Below are 17,649 nucleotides of genomic sequence, written 5' to 3'. Positions count from 1 at the left end.
TAAGACCAATAAAGTGGTATCTTTCAGTAACAGAAAAAAATTTAATATCAGGGAATTTATTATGTGCAATGACAGACATGTGGTTTACCTTGCTTGGTGCGATTGCGGATGGCAATATATCGGGAGAACTACCAGGACCCTAAAGGAGAGAATGGGGGAGCACATCCGCAATATCCGGAGGGGGTACCCTAATCACAGTCTCTCAGCACATTTTGGCACACATCATGATTGTGACCCAAAGGGTCTATCCTTTTGTGCCCTGCAAAAAATAATACCTCACTGGAGAGGGTGTAATAAATTAAAAAGGGTATCACAGGAGGAGACAAAATGGATTCACAATATGAGGACTCTCAGACCTGAGGGTTTAAACATAGACATAGATCTGGTGTGCTTTTTGGATGACTAAGGGTTGTAAGGGTGGGGGGTAGGATGATATGGGAGACTGTATGGGCTCAATCCATTGCACACCGGCTGGGGTAGTTGTCTCGGTAGGGGGGTGCGATGTGTGCGCATGCGCCCGGTAGTAGGTGATACCTACCAAATTTTGGAGGTGGAGGAGGCACACGTGCATTGTAGGAACACATTGTGCACAGTTGTAATGGTGGTTTATGAGGGGGGAGACCTTGAAAGTAGGGGCATGGGGGAGTGGGGGAAGGGGGTGGGGGAAGGGGGGGGGAAAGGGGGGGTTCTCCTTTAGATACTGATAGAGTATAAAGGAGAAAAACTGATGGTAAATGGTGTAGAGAGGATAGTGAAGGTTGGTCCATTATGATAATATATATAGCGCTGGTAGGGGTTGAGATGTTAATAAATAGAGTTTTTAATGTATTATGTGAAATATAACGGTGTGGGCATGCCTGCTGGATGGCTTGGCTGAAAGGCTCTGGCGGAGATACGGAGGGTAGGAGGATTACTATTGCCACACGCGTGCCCTAAACAGTATACTGATAGGTGCGTGGGGAGGGGGCGGGCTGAGGGAGGAGGAGGCCGCTATATCTGATCTGCTCTACGCATTGGACTCCGAGCCCCTGATGAGTCACGAAGTGACGAAATCGATAGGGCGGAGTCCAATGCGGAAGCAGATTGTGCACGGAGCAGCGTGGTAAGGAGGCGAACAGGTACCCCGGCATCCACTGTATGCGCAGCGGAGGAGTGTCAGGGACCAGCTGAAAGCCTGCCAGCCCGGCCACCTACGCGGGGGAGAGCCCGTGTCAAAATTACTCATACCTTTTAACCTACATGGAGATTGTAAGTGCAATAGCTTTTTATTATTAAAACTATTTTAGCAGTATTACGCTATGTGGAGCATTTTTTATTGAGGTGCATAAGAGGCTATATCGGGATTGTAAAGAGCATTGTGATTGAGAGGTGGGGGACGACCCGGGAACGGTCCCGAGGCGCATATAGACCATTGGTTGGTCTACTACAGCGGTGAGTGGCACACAAAGGGTGTTGGTGGTGGTCCACTCACATGCAATTGAAATTGGATATGCAGCAGATCATGTGTTATACACAGAAGAAGATGTTCTGAAAATCCTAGATGTTTATGGACATTTTAAAATTTTAGGGCTCATGCACATGGACTTTTGACTGAACGTAAATTTGTGGTTCTTATTGCCAGAGCGCCATCTCTCTTGTGTTTTAACTACAGATCATGTTGACATGCAGTTTTATAATTTGTCACTAACATTTAATTATTATATACTTTAATTTTCCACGTATGATCTGTTATTCTGTGGCCCAAGCTTCCCCCTCCAGCATCTGTCTGCTCTGTCTGATACCAAACCCACTTACGATTATTATATATTTATATAGCACTGACATCTTCTGCTGCACTTTACAGAGTACATAGTTATGTCACTGACTGTCCTCAGAGGAGCTCACACTCTAATCCTACCATAGTCATAGTCTAATGTCCCTACCATATTATTATTATGTATTTATATAGCACTGACATCTCCTGCAGCACATTACAGAGTACATAGTCATGTCACTGACTGTCCTCAGAGGAGCTCACACTCTAATCCTACCATAGTCATAGTCTAATGTCCCTACCATATTATTATTATGTATTTATATAGCACTGACATCTCCTGCAGCACATTACAGAGTACATAGTCATGTCACTGACTGTCCTCAGAGGAGCTCACACTCTAATCCTACCATAGTCCTAGTCTAATGTCCTACCATATTATTATTATGTATTTATATAGCACTGACATCTCCTGCAGCACATTACAGAGCACATAGTCATGTCACTGACTTCCCTCAGAGGAGCTCACACTCTAATCCTACCATAGTCATAGTGTAATGTCCCACCATATTATTATTATGTATTTATATAGCACTGACATCTTCTGCAGCACATTACAGAGTACATATGCATGTCACTGACTGTCCTCAGAGGAGCTCACACTCTAATCCTACCATAGTCATAGTCTAATATCCTACCATATTATTATTATGTATTTATATAGCACTGACATCTCCTGCAGCACATTACAGAGTACATAGTCATGTCACTGACTGTCCTCAGAGGAGCTCACACTCTAATCCTACCATAGTCATAGTCTAATATCCTACCATATTATTATTATGTATTTATATAGCACTGACATCTCCTGCAGCACATTACATAGTACATAGTCATGTCACTGACTGTCCTCAGAGGAGCTCACACTCTAATCCTACCATAGTCATAGTCTAATATCCTACCATATTATTATTATGTATTTATATAGCACTGACATCTCCTGCAGCACATTACAGAGTACATAGTCATGTCACTGACTGTCCTCAGAGGAGCTCACACTCTAATCCTACCATAGTCATAGTCTAATGTCCCTACCATATTATTATTATGTATTTATATAGCACTGACATCTCCTGCAGCACATTACAGAGTACATTGTCATGTCACTGACTGCCCTCAGAGGAGCTCACACTCTAATCCTGCCATAGTCATAGCCTAATGTCCTACCATATTATTATTATGTATTTATATAGCACTGGCATCTTCTGCAGCACATTACAGAGTACATAGTCATGTCACTGACTGTCCTCAGAGGAGCTCACACTCTAATCCCACCATAGCCATAGTCTAATGTCCTACCATATTATTATGTATTTATATAGCGCTGACATCTTCTGCAGCACAGTACAGAGTATATAGTCATGTCACTGACTGTCCTCAGAGGAGCTCACACTCTAATCCCTGCCATAGTCATAGTCTAATGTCCTACCATATTATTATTATGTATTTATATAGCACTGGCATCTTCTGCAGCACATTACAGAGTACATAGTCATGTCACTGACTGTCCTCAGAGGAGCTCACACTCTAATCCCTGCCATAGTCATAGTCTAATGTCCTACCATATTATTATTATGTATTTATATAGCACTGCCATCTTCTGCAGCACATTACAGAGTACATAGTCATGTCACTGACTGTCCTCAGAGCAGCTCACACTCTAATCCTACCATAGTCATAGTCTAATGTCCTACCATATTATTATTACGTATTTATATAGCACTGACATCTTCTGCAGCACATTACAGAGTACATAGTCATGTCACTGACTGTCCTCAGAGGAGCTCACACTCTAATCCTACCATAGTCATAGTCTAATGTCCTACCATATCATTATTATGTATTTATATAGCACTGACATCTTCTGCAGCACATTACAGAGTACATAGTCATGTCACTGACTGTCCTCAGAGGAGCTCACAATCTAATCCTACCATAGTCCTAGTCTAATGTCCTCCCATATTATTATTATGTATTTATATAGCCCTGACACCTTCTGCAGCACATTACAGAGTACATAGTCATGTCACTGACTGTCCTCAGAGGAGCTCACACTCTAATCCTACCATAGTCATAGTCTAATGTCCTACCATATTATTATTATTATGTATTCATATAGCACTTCTGCAGCACTGTACAGAGTACATAGTCATGTCACTGACTGTCCTCAGAGGAGCTCACACTCTAATCCTACCATAGTCATAGTCTAATGTCCTACCATAATATTATTATGTATTTATATAGCACTGACATCTTCTGCAGCACATTACAGAGTACATAGTCATGTCACTGACTGCCCTCAGAGGAGCTCACACTCTAATCCTACCATAGTCATAGTCTAATGTCCTACCATATTATTATTATTATGTATTTATATAGCACTGACATCTCCTGCAGCACATTACAGAGTACATAGTCATGTCACTGACTGTCCTCAGAGGAGCTCACACTCTAATCCTACCATACTCATAGTCTAATGTCCTACCATATTATTATTATGTATTTATATAGCACTGACATCTCCTGCAGCACTGTACAGAGTACATAGTCATGTCACTGACTGTCCTCAGAGGAGCTCACACTCTAATCCTACCATAGTCATAGTCTAATGTCCTACCATATTATTATTATGTATTTATATAGCACTGACATCTCCTGCAGCACATTACAGAGTACATAGTCATGTCACTGGCTGTCCTCAGAGGAGCTCACACTCTAATCCTACCATAGTCATAGTCTAATGTCCTACCATAATATTATTATGTATTTATATAGCACTGACATCTTCTGCAGCACATTACAGAGTACATAGTCATGTCACTGACTGCCCTCAGAGGAGCCCACACTCTAATCCTACCATAGTCATAGTCTAATGTCCTACCATATTATTATTATTATGTATTTATATAGCACTGACATCTCCTGCAGCACATTACAGAGTACATAGTCATGTCACTGACTGTCCTCAGAGGAGCTCACACTCTAATCCTACCATAGTCATAGTCTAATGTCCTACCATATTATTATTATGTATTTATATAGCACTGACATCTCCTGCAGCACATTACAGAGTACATAGTCATGTCACTGGCTGTCCTCAGAGGAGCTCACACTCTAATCCTACCATAGTCATAGTCTAATGTCCTACCATATTATTATTATGTATTTATATAGCACTGACATCTTCTGCAGCACATTACAGAGTACATAATCATATCACTGACTGTCCTCAGAGGAGCTTACACTCTAATCCTACCATAGTCATAGTCTAATGTCCTACCATATTATTATTATGTATTTATATAGCACTGACATCTTCTGCAGCACATTACAGAGTACATAGTCATGTCACTGACTGTCCTCAGAGGGGCTCACAATCTAATCCTACCATAATCATAGTCTAATGTCCTACCATATTATTATTATGTATTTATATAGCACGGACATCTTCTGCAGCACATTACAGAGTACACAGTCATGCCACTGACTGTCCTCAGAGGAGCTCACGCTCTAGTCCTACCATAGTCATAGTCGAATGTCCTACCATATTATTATTATGTATTTATATAGCACTGACATCTTCTGCAGCACATTACAGAGTACATTGTCATGTCACTGACTGTCCTCATAGGAGCTCACAATCTAATCCTACCATAGTCATAGTGTAATGTCCTACCATATTATTATTATGTATTTATATAGCATTGACATCTTCTGCAGCACATTACAGAGTACATAGTCATGTCATTGACTGTCCTCAGAGGAGCTCACACTCTAATCCTACCATAGTCATAGTCTAATGTCCTGCCATATTATTATTATGTATTTATATAGCCCTGACATCTTCTGCTGCACTTTACAGAGTACACAGTCATGTCACTGACTGTCCTCAGAGGAGCTCACAATCTAATCCCACCATAGTCATAGTCTAATGTCCTACCATATTATTATTATGTATTTATATAGCACTGACATCTTCTGCAGCACATTACAGAGTACATAGTCATGTCACTGACTGCCCTCAGAGGAGCTCACACTCTAATCCTACCATAGTCATAGTCTAATGTCCTACCATATTATTATTATTATGTATTTATATAGCACTGACATCTCCTGCAGCACTGTACAGAGTACATAGTCATGTCACTGACTGTCCTCAGAGGAGCTCACACTCTAATCCTACCATAGTCATAGTCTAATGTCCTACCATATTATTATTATGTATTTATATAGCACTGACATCTCCTGCAGCACATTACAGAGTACATAGTCATGTCACTGGCTGTCCTCAGAGGAGCTCACACTCTAATCCTACCATAGTCATAGTCTAATGTCCTACCATAATATTATTATGTATTTATATAGCACTGACATCTTCTGCAGCACATTACAGAGTACATAGTCATGTCACTGACTGCCCTCAGAGGAGCTCACACTCTAATCCTACCATAGTCATAGTCTAATGTCCTACCATATTATTATTATGTATTTATATAGCACTGACATCTCCTGCAGCACATTACAGAGTACATAGTCATGTCACTGGCTGTCCTCAGAGGAGCTCACACTCTAATCCTACCATAGTCATAGTCTAATGTCCTACCATATTATTATTATGTATTTATATAGCACGGACATCTTCTGCAGCACATTACAGAGTACACAGTCATGCCACTGACTGTCCTCAGAGGAGCTCACGCTCTAGTCCTACCATAGTCATAGTCGAATGTCCTACCATATTATTATTATGTATTTATATAGCACTGACATCTTCTGCAGCACATTACAGAGTACATAGTCATGTCACTGACTGTCCTCAGAGGGGCTCACAATCTAATCCTACCATAATCATAGTCTAATGTCCTACCATATTATTATTATGTATTTATATAGCACGGACATCTTCTGCAGCACATTACAGAGTACACAGTCATGCCACTGACTGTCCTCAGAGGAGCTCACGCTCTAGTCCTACCATAGTCATAGTCGAATGTCCTACCATATTATTATTATGTATTTATATAGCACTGACATCTTCTGCAGCACATTACAGAGTACATTGTCATGTCACTGACTGTCCTCATAGGAGCTCACAATCTAATCCTACCATAGTCATAGTGTAATGTCCTACCATATTATTATTATGTATTTATATAGCATTGACATCTTCTGCAGCACATTACAGAGTACATAGTCATGTCATTGACTGTCCTCAGAGGAGCTCACACTCTAATCCTACCATAGTCATATTCTAATGTCCTGCCATATTATTATTATGGATTTATATAGCACTGACATCTTCTGCAGCACTGTACAGAGTACATAGTCAGGTCACTGACTGTCCTCAGAGCTCACAATCTAATCCTACCATAGTCATAGTGTAATGTCCTACCATATTATTATTATGTATTTATATAGCACTGACATCTTCTGCAGCACATTACAGAGCACATAGTCATGTCACTGACTGTCCTCAGAGGAGCTCACAATATAATCCTACCATAGTCATAGTCTAATGTCCTACCATATTATTATTATGTATTTATTTAGCACTGACATCTTCTGCAGCACATTACACAGTACATAGTCATGTCACTGACTGTCCTCAGAGGGGCTCACAATCTAATCCTACCATAGTCATAGTCTAATGTCCTACCATATTATTATTATGTATTTATATAGCACTGACATCTTCTGCAGCACTGTACAGAGTACATAGTCATGTCACTGACTGTCCTCAGAGGAGCTCACACTCTAATCCTACCATAGTCATAGTCTAATGTCCTACCATATTATTATTATGTATTTATATAGCAGTGATATCTTCTGCAGCACATTACAGAGTACGGTCATGTCACTGACTGTCCTCAGAGGAGCTCACAATCAATCTAGCGTGAGGTTTGCGATGCTGAATTGGGCAAAGTTACCTTTGAACTAAAAGATGCACCAAAAGCTGTTTGAAGGACATTGGTGTGACCCAGGAGAGGCAGCTATAATCAGCCTCCTGGCTGTGGCTAGTGTTGTGTGATGACTGGAAAATATGTGCAACAACACAGAAGAAATAATGTGAGCTGAGCTGTGTGAGATGAGGTGCTGACAGCTTTCATTGTCTCCTATAAGAAGACGTGTCTCCTGCTGAGGTGTCGGGAAATGTGTTTGTAGATCACTACAAGAAACTTCTGGGTAGGAAGCAGATCTGAACTGGGAACTTCAGATCAAATTACACCTGTGATTAGTCACAGATGAGGGGGGATTGGACAGGCTAAGCTCTCTGAATACATACAGGGTGCATTTCTCTAGGTCTTCCTTCTGTCCTAGGCAAGAGTTCAGGTCCACTTCAATATCACATTTATGCAACGTATTCCCATCCCAAAGTCAAGTACGACTATACTTGGAAGGAAGTTGTACGATATCAGGGGCGCCTCTAGGCATAGGCAGTACAGGCCATTGCCTGGAGTGCCATTGGTCCTGGGGGGGCGCCATGGGGGTGGGGGCACCACAGGTTTTCTCGGCTGGAGTGACAACATGTCTAGAGGCGCCCCTGTACGATATAGCTGCTTTTCTTGTCTTTATATATAGGCTCAGCCTTATATAGGACCGGGCCTTGTTCTAAGGAAGCTTACAACATAGCTCCCAACTGTCCCTCTTTTGGAGGGACAGTCCCTCTTTGGGAGCCAAATCTTTCTTCCTCATTTGTCCCTCTTTCAGGACTGATGTACAGATTTATGTAAATATATGTATTTCTCTACTAAAGATGTTTAAAGGCAAGTGGTGACATCTCTGGCACATAGCGTTGGGTCAAGGGTCCATCTGACCACATGGTCTGCAAAGCACGCTCAGGCCTGCCCCAAGACTAAGTCTGTCCCCACACAGCATCTCTGCCTGCACGCCGTATGACTGCCTGCCCCAAGACTAAGTCAGTCCCCACACACAGCATCTCTGCCTGCAGGCCATGTGACTGGCTGCCCCAAGACTAAGTCAGTCCTCACACACAGCATCTCTGCCTGCACGCCATGTGACTGCCTGCCTGCCCCAAGACTAAGTCAGTCCCCATACATAGCATCTCTGCCTGCACGCCGTATGACTGCCTGCCTCAAGACTAAGTCGCTCCGCACACACAGCATCTCTGCCTGCAGGCCGTGTGACTGCCAGCCCCAAGACTAAGTCAGTCCCCACACACAGCATCTCTGCCTGCACGCCGTGTGACTGCCTGCCCCAAGACTAAGTCAGTCCCCACACACAGCATCTCTGCCTGCAGGCCGTGTGACTGGCTGCCCCAAGACTAAGTCAGTCCCCACACACAGCATCTCTGCCTGCAGGCCGTGTGACTACCTGCCCCAAGACTAAGTCAGTCCCCACACACAGCATCTCTGCCTGCATGCCGTGTGACTACCTGCCCCAAGACTAAGTCTCTCCCCGCACAGCACCTCTGCCTGCAGGCCGTGTGACTGCCAGCCCCAAGACTAAGTCAGTCCCCACACACAGCATCTCTGCCTGCAGGCTGTGTGACTGCCTGCCCCAAGACTAAGTCAGTCCCCACACATAGCATCTCTGCCTGCACGCCGTGTGACTGCCAGCCCCAAGACTAAGTCAGTCCCCACACACAGCATCTCTGCCTGCACGGCGTGTGACTGCCTGCTCCAAGACTAAGTCAGTCCCCACACACAGCATCTCTGCCTGCACGCCGTGTGACTGCCTGCCCCAAGACTAAGTCAGTCCTCACACACAGCATCTCTGCCTGCACGGCGTGTGACTGCCTGCTCCAAGACTAAGTCAGTCCCCACACACAGCATCTCTGCCTGCACGCCGTGTGACTGCCTGCCTGCCCCAAGACTAAGTCAGTCCTCACACACAGCATCTCTGCCTGCACGCCATATGACTGCCTGCCTGCCGCAAGACTAAGTCAGTCCCCACACACAGCATCTCTGCCTGCACGCCGTGAGACTGCCTGCCGCAAGACTAAGTCATTTCCCACACACAGCATCTCTGCCTGCACGCCGTGTGACTGCCTGCCGCAAGACTAAGTCCGTCCCCACACACAGCATCTCTGCCTGCACGCCGTGTGACTGCCTGCCCAAAGACTAAGTCAGTCCCCACACACAGCATCTCTGCCTGCACGCCGTGTGACTGCCTGCCCCAAGACTAAGTCAGTCCCCACACAGCATCTCTGCCTGCACGCCGTGTGATTAGCTGCCCGCCCCAAGACTAAGTCAGTCCCCACACACAGCATCTCTGCCTGCAGGCCGTGTGACTGCCTGCCCCAAGACTAAGTCTGTCCCTGCACACAGCATCTCTGCCTGCACGCCGTGTGACTGGCTGCCCCAAGACTAAGTCAGTCCTCACACACAGCATCTCTGCCTGCACGCCATGTGACTGCCTGCCTGCCTGCCCCAAGACTAAGTCAGTCCCCACACATAGCATCTCTGCCTGCACGCCGTGTGACTGCCTGCCTCAAGACTAAGTCGCTCCGCACACATAGCATCTCTGCCTGCACGCCATGTGACTGCCTGCCTGCCCCAAGACTAAGTCAGTCCCCACACACAGCATCTCTGCCTGCACGCCGTGTGACTGCCTGCCCCAAGACTAAGTCAGTCCACACACAGCATCTCTGCCTGCACGCCATGTGACTGTCTGCCGCAAGACTAAGTCGCTCCGCACACATAGCATCACTGCCTGCACGCCATGTGACTGCCTGCCTGCCCCAAGACTAAGTCAGTCCCCACACACAGCATCTCTGCCTGCAGGCCGCTTGACTGCCTTCACCGCCACCACCAACAGGGTCCATGACTCCAGGTGGATTCCTGAATTTTTAAGGCCACTGCTTAAAAGCCGATCCAGTCTCCATAACCACACTGCTCCTGATGAAACTACATTTAGTGAAACCGGTCGAGCGCGGCGTTCTTATTGCTGGGTTGGGCAGTACTCTGCATTTATTGAAATGCTGTGTATTCATTTGGGTCCCTGTAAAAAGGGCCCATATGTGAGTATTGGTACTGTCTTGATTTTATGATTATTAAACCACTGCTATTTGAAGATAGATACGCTTAGATCTGCTTTATTATATTTTCAATCTGCTTCAAACTGCTGAACTTGCTGTGTGGAGACGGATATACAGTACTGTATGCCGACGTGGAGGAGGCCAAGCAGGAGAGAGACCAGCTGCAGGCCCGTTTAAGCTATACATTGACCCAAGAAGATAGATAATAAGGTTGTTGCTTCATGGTGGTCAGACCAAATTTGATCAGCTGGGCAGTCACTGTTGTTCTATCATTGAGCTACCACAGCCCGGCGACCATATGGGCTTGAAAGCCGCCATCCCCTGCACTCTCGCCGTAGTGTGCACCAGTCCAGCACGGCCGTCACTACACAAACAGCTGTGTGCGGTGCGTTACACAGTGAGTTTGGTGTGTCAGTGTGAAGCAGTACTCTAATTACACTCCCTGATTGATGTATACACATGCAAGATGTTTGAAAGCTCTTTAGGCCTGCAATTTAGCATTCAATGTGATTTCTGCCCTTAAAACGCTGCCTTGCGTCAAATCCAGATTTTTCCCCGGGACTTTTGGCGTGTATCCCACTCCGCCATGCCCCCCTCCAGGTGTTAGACCCCTTGAAACATCTTTTCCATCACTTTTGTGGCCAGCATAAATGTTTCTAGTTTTCAAAGTTCGCCTCCCCATTGAAGTCTATTGCGGCCCGTGAAAGTTTGCGCGAACCGAACTTTTGCAGAAGTTCGCGTTCGAGGTTCGCGAACCGAAAATCGGAAGTTCGAGCCATCTCTATCCATTGCAGGAGCGATTGTTACACCCTTGGCTACTACAGTATCAACTGTAAGTTCTCATACCCGAGCCCTGAGCTTCTGGCTACAGAAATTACCGTAGTTATATTTGTAGTAATAATAATAGCAGCCACCTCTAGGTGTCAGTAGAAGTACATCTATAGACTGCACCTCTCCCGTACTCAGTCTCCCATAGGAGAAGCGCCTGAACAAGCTGTACATCAGCCTCACTTTATTAAATTGCTTAACAAGATCAGTCGACTCCTGCAATCTCATCACTGCCGTTATATTCTCTGCTCACTCTTATTTATCCCTCCCCGCAGCCTCCTAATCCCTCAGATCTGACCGTTTGGCCGACGCCGGGGCCATTTTCTCGCTTTCAAATCAATCTCCGGAGATTGTCGTCAAATAAGGCGCATAGAGATGTAAATGTCAGAGCGACGCCTCCTCCCTCCGCGCCTCCACGCTCATTGTTCCCCCGATACGGATCTCTTGTCGCGTAATTATGCACGCCGCTGTCACGCCGATTACACACGGCAATTTGTGGGATGATTCGATGCTCGCTCTGTCACTATACCTATTAATTCAACAGCTGCATGAACCATGGGGCCCCTCTCAGGATACAAAATGGCTGCCGTCTTGCGTGGGTAGAAGGGTGGGGTGGAGGTGCCCAAAATATATGGGTGTTAAAATTTTCAAACATAACGTGTAATCGAGAGTTACCCGCTTACATCTCCAGAAGACACAGACACCAGTTCAACTGGAAAAATATTTACAAAAAACATTGACAACACGTTTCGTGGGTCATGGCCTGCTTCCTCAGGACAATGCAAAAAAATGCCTTGGCAGCATAATGAGTAGAGTGTAGGTGCCTTTATACTTGCCTAGCATAGGTAATGGGTTCATTTCTAGGCCCTGATTGGGCTGTGGGCTTCATTCCTCGAAGTGATCGGCAGGAGATTTGTCAGACAAGCCGAGTTGCTCAATTTTAATTAATCTAATCTTATTTTTCTCTAAGATCATGGATAGAAGTAAATACAATATCTGATTGGCTACCATGATCAACAAAACATGGTTCCTGGTCACACTTAAACCCCAATGAAACGTAAAAAGAACAACGTGACTTCTAATAAAAATCAAGACAATTACTGAATATATATAAACAGCGCACAGTATATAAAACACCAGTACAGCTCCCTTTTTGGCCCCACCAGTTGCGGCCGCTGAGCTGCTCAATCAGAGTTGACTATAGGTGCATAAACACACACTACCGCCGGCAACGACGGGTCCGCCGGACCCTCCCGCTGGGCGGTCTTTAGCCGACAGTAGTGCGTGCGTACGCGATGTCAGCGGACTGATAAGGCTGTTTCTGAAAGATCTGCTGACTCTGCTGGCTGCATGCTTGTTCCAGGTGCGGCTGCGCGCTTGTTCCAGGTGCGGCTCCGCTGGCTGCGCGCTTGTTCCAGGTGCGACTCCGCTGGCTGCGCGCTTGTTCCAGGTGCGACTCCGATGGCTGCGCGCTTGTTCCAGGTGCGGTTCCGATGGCTGCGCGCTTGTTCCAGGTGCGACTCCGTTGGCTGCGCGCTTGTTCCAGGTGCGACTCCGCTGGCTGCGCGCTTGTTCCAGGTGCGACTCCGCTGGCTGCGCGCTTGTTCCAGGTGCGACTCCGCTGGCTGCGCGCTTGTTCCAGGTGCGACTCCGATGGCTGCGCGCTTGTTCCAGGTGCGACTCCGATGGCTGCGCGCTTTTTCCAGGTGCGGTTCCGATGGCTGCGCGCTTGTTCCAGGTGCGACTCCGTTGGCTGCACGCTTGTTCCAGGTGCGACTCCGCTGGCTGCACGCTTGTTCCAGGTGCGACTCCGCTGGCTGCATGCTTGTTCCAGGTGTGACTCCGCTGGTTGCATGCTTGTTCCAGGTGTGACTCCGCTGGCTGCATGCTTGTTCCAGGTGTGACTCCGCTGGCTGCACGCTTGTTCCAGGTGTGACTCCGCTGGCTGCACGCTTGTTCCAGGTGCGACTCCGCTGGCTGCACGCTTGTTCCAGGTGCGACTCCGCTGGCTGCACGCTTGTTCCAGGTGCGACTCCGCTGGCTGCACGCTTGTTCCAGGTGTGACTCCGCTGGCTGCATGCTTGTTCCAGGTGTGACTCTGCTGGCTGCATGCTTGTTCCAGGTGTGACTCCACTGGCTGCATGCTTGTTCCAGGTGTGACTCTGCTGGCTGCATGCTTGTTCCAGGTGTGACTCCACTGGCTGCATGCCTGTTCCAGGTGTGACTCCGCTGGCTGCATGCCTGTTCCAGGTGTGACTCCGCTGGCTGCACGCTTGTTCCAGGTGCGACTCCGCTGGCTGCACGCTTGTTCCAGGTGTGACTCCGCTGGCTGCATGCTTGTTCCAGGTGTGACTCTGCTGGCTGCATGCTTGTTCCAGGTGTGACTCCACTGGCTGCATGCTTGTTCCAGGTGTGACTCTGCTGGCTGCATGCTTGTTCCAGGTGTGACTCCACTGGCTGCATGCCTGTTCCAGGTGTGACTCCGCTGGCTGCATGCCTGTTCCAGGCGTGACTCCGCTGGCTGCATGCTTGTTCCAGGTGTGACTCTGCTGGCTGCATGCTTGTTCCAGGTGTGACTCCACTGGCTGCATGCTTGTTCCAGGTGTGACTCCGCTGGCTGCATGCTTGTTCCAGGTGTGAAAAGCTGAAAAGTCATTTATGGCTCATTTTACTCTGGAAGAAACATCCTTCTTATTTCTATGTGTTTACATTTTAACATTTTTCGCAATAGTGCTCCTTGCAGTGATCTGCAAACTTGGCTCTGCATCTGTAAAGGAACTACAAGTCCCACAATGCATTTGCCTTTATGAATCATGGCTGTGGCTGTCAGACTCCCGTCATGCATTGTGGGACTTGTAGTACCTTAACAGCTGGCGAGCTAAATTTGCAGATCACTAGTGTGAAAATATATTCGCAATAAATTAAACATTTTGCAATTTCACAATGCAAACTCGGAACCCACAAAATCCAATATTCAGAATTACTTGCAAAATTTCGGCAGATTTGAAATTCAGCAGTTTCCGCCCATCCCCATCGATCAATGCTGACATTCTAAAGCTACGTACACACATGCGACAACGATCGTTTGTTGTGAACGACGAACGAACTTTTAATTGATGAAAGAACTACCTAAGTAAAGTTAGCTTTTAAAGGTGTGTAACGATCTGATCGTTAGAACGAATGTTACATCACGTAAAGCAACTATTGCGCTTGCGCATAAAAATGAAAAGTTCCATGGAGAAATAGCGAAACGCGCATGTCAAGCCTAGTACGAACGACCGTTTCCAACGATGTACTACTTTTGCAAACGATCGTCGTTGGAAAAAATCCGCCAAGCTAGATTGTTCGTTTTTAACGATCTAGCTCGTCCGTCGTTAGACTTAATGATCGTTGGCTGCTTTCGTCGTTTGAAATGATCAGGGAACGATAGTTTCATACCACTATAGTCGCATGTGTGTACGCACCTTTAGTTTTGCTTCCCTGAAGACCAAGTAGAGAGGGGGATCCCTTCTCCGATCGGCAAGCTTTACATGTACAGTGAGTATATTGAGGAACGTATTAATCTACAGGGTTGGCTTATATGATGTAAATAACTTCAGCTTGCATGCAAATTTAATGCAACTTGAAATTGGGCAAATCAGATTGGACGAGAGTCCATATGATTGGCCTATTTCCAGGTTGCATACAATTTGCATTACATTTGCATGCGAGCAGCAACTATTAGCATCTCACTGACAGTTTGTATTCATCTGAGATTTCACAAATAGGCATAGGCTGCATAGGCTTCCAATATCACCAAATAGTTACATTGGTGGTCCTTTGGCTAGGAGCACACTAGGCAAAATCACCTTCACTGCAGAAAACAAATGCGTTTTACAATGTGCGTTTTTCAAACAGCACAACTTTTTACTGCCTAGGCCTCGTTCACATCAGGGCCGTTTCTGTGCGCTTTTTACAGCGCACTGCCCTGTGCGATCAGCAAGGTATTGATTTTCCCCTGTAACTAAATGTAGCTGGTTCACATCTATGCGCTGCGCTGAGCAGCGTTACAAAAACGTAGTGTTGCATGCAGAGCAGGGACAAGGTCCTCCGGCACCCAAGGCTGAGACTCCAAAGTGCGCCCCTCCATCCCTTCCACCCCAGCCGTCATACACTGATTGCTATTAGACTAAGAGGGCCACAGGGCCCACAACCTCCCCAACACCAATATCTAGTTATCTGGCTTGCAGTCACTACTATGTATCCCCTTTTCTTATGTCTTTCTGCTTTATACACAATTAGTAATGACAGCTGAATGAATTGTGTGCCCCCTCCTACACTGCGCCCTGAGGCTGGAGCCTCTCCAGCCTATGCCTCGGCCCGGCCCTGGTTGCATGCATTTCTGTGCGTTGAGCTGGAAAGCGCACATCAATGCAAGTGAATGGGTGCGTTTTTAGCGCATAAAAGCGCGTACAAGCGCATAGAAGCGCATGCGTTTTTTACCCCTAATTAGAGAAAAAAATACATTTACATAGAAAAACAAAGTTTTATTGACAACTGCTGCTGGTACAACAAGCAAAACGTGCTTTAAAGAAGCGCAGCGCAATGCACAGAAACGCGCACTAAAGCGCGCACAAGCGCATGCGTTTTTTACCACGCGCTTTCACACGTTTTTTCAGCGCAGCAGATGTGAACGAGGCAAACACATAAAAAACGGACATAATGTATTTCAATGCAGACCCGGAGGTTGTGCGTTCTACCAGTGGCGTAGCAATAGGGGCTGCAGAGGCTGCGACTGCATCGGGGCCCCGAAGGGCCCACCCCTCAAACACAGTATTAGCTATTCATTGGTCCTGTGCTGGTAGTAATCACTTCTATAGATGCTTTGAATCGTAGTGATCATTAACACACTGCTTCCCATCCCCTTCTTGCACCTCTGACACTGTGGTTGTCCTTGATTGGTTTTGGTGTGTTGTATCAATTGTTATCTGTAGCATGCTTGGGGGGGGCCCTATGCTAAACTTGCACCAGGGCCCACGGCTTCTTAGCTACACCACTGCGTTTTACCATGTGTTATTGAGGTATTTTTTATTTTATTTATTTAAGTATTTATATAGCGCCGACATTACGCAGCGCTGTACAGAGTATATTGTCATGTCACTATCTTTCAGAGGGGGTCTCAATCTAATCCTACCACAGTCTTATGTCTATGTGTGTATCGTGTAGTGTATGTATCGTAGTCCAGGGCCAATTTAGGGGGAAGACAATTAACTTATCTGTATGTTTTTGGGATGTGGGAGGAAACCGGAGTGCTTATTGATAAAGGGAAACTATTAAAAAACTATTAAAAAAAGACGTAAAAAGCAAATGCACCAAAAACGCATGAAAAACGCAAATGCAAATAAAAACGCTCCCAGAAATGCACAATATGGAAAGCTGAGAGTTTTCAGCACAGCCGGAGCTCCCAGCCTGACTCTGTCTGGGTGTACACATGGCCGGTGCTCCCAGCCTGACTCTGTCTGGGTGTACACATGGCCGGAGCTCCCAGCCTGACTCTGTCTGGGTGTACACATGGCCGGTGCTCCCAGCCTGACTCTGTCTGGGTGTACACATGGCCGGTGCTCCCAGCCTGACTCTGTCTGGGTGTACACATGGCCGGTGCTCCCAGCCTGACTCTGTCTGGGTGTACACATGGCCGGAGCTCCCAGCCTGACTCTGTCTGGGTGTACACATGGCCGGTGCTCCCAGCCTGACTCTGCCTGGGTGTACACATGGCCGGAGCTCCCAGCCTGACTCTGTCTGGGTGTACACATGGCCGGAGCTCCCAGCCTGACTCTGTCTGGGTGTACACATGGCCGGTGCTCCCAGCCTGACTGTCTGGGTGTACACATGGCCGGTGCTCCCAGCCTGACTGTCTGGGTGTACACATGGCCGGTGCTCCCAGCCTGACTCTGTCTGGGTGTACACATGGCCGGTGCTCCCAGCCTGACTCTGTCTGGGTGTACACATGGCCGGTGCTCCCAGCCTGACT

This window comes from Hyperolius riggenbachi, chromosome 11 (genome assembly GCF_040937935.1).
Source record: "Hyperolius riggenbachi isolate aHypRig1 chromosome 11, aHypRig1.pri, whole genome shotgun sequence".
Lineage (NCBI taxonomy): Eukaryota > Metazoa > Chordata > Amphibia > Anura > Hyperoliidae > Hyperolius > Hyperolius riggenbachi.
The sequence above is the reverse complement of the archived record's forward strand: the minus strand, read 5'-3'. Positions refer to the sequence as shown.